Genomic DNA, 3088 nt, shown 5'->3' on the forward strand with positions numbered 1-3088 from the left:
AAAAAAAAAAAAATAACAAATCATAGAGGCCTAGATATATAAGCTGGCCTTTGTCATAGACACTTATACACATTCACACACAAATACACGTTTATACACGCATGCTCCTGACTCACACAGATAGACATGTCTTCAGGATTGCTGTCATCTATTAAACACTCACTGTGTGTCAAGCATGATGTGAGCACATGATTCCCTTTCCAAACTCCCAGCAACCACAGGGACCCCATTTTACCAGCTGATGATGGCCAGGTGCAGTGGTTCACACCTATAATCTCTCAGTTCTTTGGGTGACTGAGGCAGGAGGATTGCTTAAGTCTAGGAGTTTCAGACTAGCTTGAGCAACATGGGAAGACCCCATCTTGACAAAAAAAATTAGCTAGGCATGATGGTCCATTCCTATAGTTTTAACTAGGGAGGTAGAGGCCAGAGGATTGCCTGAGGCCAGGAGTTCAAGGTTACAGAGAGCTGTAATCATACCACTTCATTCCAGCCTGGGCAACAGAACAACACCTTGCCTCAAAAAAATTAATTACTTTCTATAGGCCGGGTGTGGTGGCTCATGCCTGAAATCCGAGCACTGTGGGAGGCCAAGGCAGGTGAATTACTTGAACTCAGGAGTTTAAGACTAGCCTGAGCAAGAGCGACAGCCCATCTCTACCAAAAATAGAAAAACGAGCCAAGCACTGTGGCAGGTGCCTATAGTCCCAGCTTTGGGGGAGGCTAAGGCAGGAGGATCACTTAAGTCCATGAGTTTGTGATTTCTGTTTACTGTGATGATGCCACAGCACTCTACTCAGAGTGACAGAGTGAGACTAGGTCTCAAAAAAACAAAAAAATTATAAGAAGGAAACTGAGGTTCACAGAGGTGAGGTAACTTACCTAAGATCACAAAGCATCAGGTAAAGTTAGAATCCAGGTCTCTCTGGCTCCAGTTAGTGATGGCAGCATATGCAGGCTTGCACACATGGGAGAGCTAAAGCTAGGGGTTGGGGGAGTGCCACAGTGGAGCAGCCCCTCCTGCCAGAGAGAACAGAGGCTGCAGGCCCACTAGTACTTACAAAGCTGGGAGGGGAGAAGAGGGAGGGCAGAGCTTTTCATTGGCCCAGTGGCTCACAGGGCTGATCAGAGGGCCCCCTGGTGTCTAGGATGCTGCCTAGAGCAGATGCATTTGGGGTACAACATATGTAGGATTTGGATTTGGATTCAATTCTACCAGCTCTATACCTAAGTATTCTTACCTGTGAAATAAAGATCAGCTATCTACCTCTGAAGGTGGATATGAAGGTAAAACAAGGTACCAGACTGCCTGGCACATATTAGGAAGTTAATAACAACAGTAAGAACACATAATCTATATACGCACAATTACATAACGATGAAAAGACAGTACTTAGTGCATAATCTATATATGATAGGAACTCTGTGAGGCATGAGTGCTGTCAGTTAAGGGATGAAGAAACAGGTCTAGGGCAGTTAGCTAGGTGACCCTAGCCTGCCCAGGGTCACCCAGCTGGGACCTGGGGAGCCACATCGGAGGCAGACAGAGAGAGGCGAGGCACCCAGACACCTGCCTGCCTCTGCCCAGGCATCTGCACTCCAGGAAGCCCACACATGTGGAGCACAGAAAGAAGGGAGAGAGGAAGGTAAGCATGTGGGGAAATGAGAAGGAAAGACAGCTGAGGGGCTGGGGGCTTTTTTTTTTTTAACCTTACATTTCCCTGAGAGGCCAAGAAGAATGAATTATTCAGGAAACCTCTGTGGGTACCTGAGGCTCTCACTGAGATCACATGCTGGAGAGAGACCTCTGCTTGGCCCTGGGGGGAAGAAGGAGGGGCAGCTCCCTCTCCCTGTGGGTGAATGCAGGCATCTTAGGGTAGGAAGCCCAGAAGACCCTCCTCCAGCACCTCCCAGCGCTGACCTTGAACACTACTTCCCCCCCCATGAGCCTCAGTCTCCTTTGCATACTGGTATTAATGATGCTTTACCTTGTGGGCATCAAATGAAGTAATGATAAGAGCAGCTTGCCCCAGTGCCTCACCTACTGCAGCGGCTCTATAAACGGAAGCTGTTTTGTTTATATTATCCAGAGGCCAAGTTTCCCCTCCTGTGCAACCCATCCCTCCCACACCTTCCCCCTGCAACGAATCATAGGTTGAAGGGAGTGGCTGTCTGTACATTTCCTGAGGTCATCTGACCCCAGAAAAGATCTCAAAACCCATGTCATCCATCTGCTTCCAGAATCTAGGAGACTGGGAAGCATCCCTACTTTCTAGGAAACCATATCTGGGCCCAAGTATGGAGTTTAGAGGATAAAAAGGGCAGCTTTAGGGAAGACCCAGCCCCACCCCAGAAAAAGTAGTACCCTTCAGGTGACAAACAGTGATCTCTTCATCCCACACCTGCCTTCCTAAGTCCCGCCCTTGGGCATAGGGAGACAGACTGGCCAATTCTTGGGGACCCCAGCGAGGAAGCCCCTCAGCCTGCCCCACACTGACTGCATGTAGCCCCTGTGGCTGGCAGGAGATTACTCCACCCCAGCTCTGTCCCCACCCTCATCCTGCACGCCCTTCATGCAGACTTAGTCCCCAGTTGTCCCAAATATCCCACAGGAAAGACAGTCACAGTGCACCTGAGGAAACAGGCACAGGGAAGGGAAGCAGCTTGCCCAAGGCCACCCCTGTTCTATACCTTCCTTTTCTCTTGATCCCCAAAAAAGCCCAGGAAGAAGGATGTATTAGCCCAGGAAATGGGAGGTATTGTCCTTACCTTGTTTTACATCACAGAAACTAATAAAGTAGACAAGATTAGTGGTTTACCCAGGCCCCTGCTAACAACTTGAACCTGTACCTTCTGGCAACACCAAAAGTGTAAGGAGAGGGAAGGGGCCGGGTGGGATCTCTGCTTTTCAGCTGCCCCATTCAGACCCAAGCCACTATACCATTTATCCTCCATATGCCTTCAGCTGGAGGATGGCACAGAGTGTTCTGTGGGTGTCATCATGATCCCTGACAACATAACCGGTGCCCCCTGTAGATTTAACATAGTTCTTGTGCCAGGTCTTAAGCCCCCAAGTCTTTTTTTTTTT

The 3088-nt window shown here is 48.9% G+C and overlaps 1 protein-coding gene across 1 annotated transcript in view; it reads left to right on the forward strand.

Moving 5' to 3' along the window:
- MAN1C1 (mannosidase alpha class 1C member 1) overlaps positions 1–3088 on the forward strand; it is a 146864-nt gene that overhangs the window by 121681 nt on the left and 22095 nt on the right. The gene's annotated exons all lie outside the window — the stretch shown is intronic.

This window comes from Otolemur garnettii, unplaced genomic scaffold (genome assembly GCF_000181295.1).
Source record: "Otolemur garnettii isolate 467f Iridium unplaced genomic scaffold, OtoGar3 scaffold00156, whole genome shotgun sequence".
NCBI lineage: Eukaryota > Metazoa > Chordata > Mammalia > Primates > Galagidae > Otolemur > Otolemur garnettii.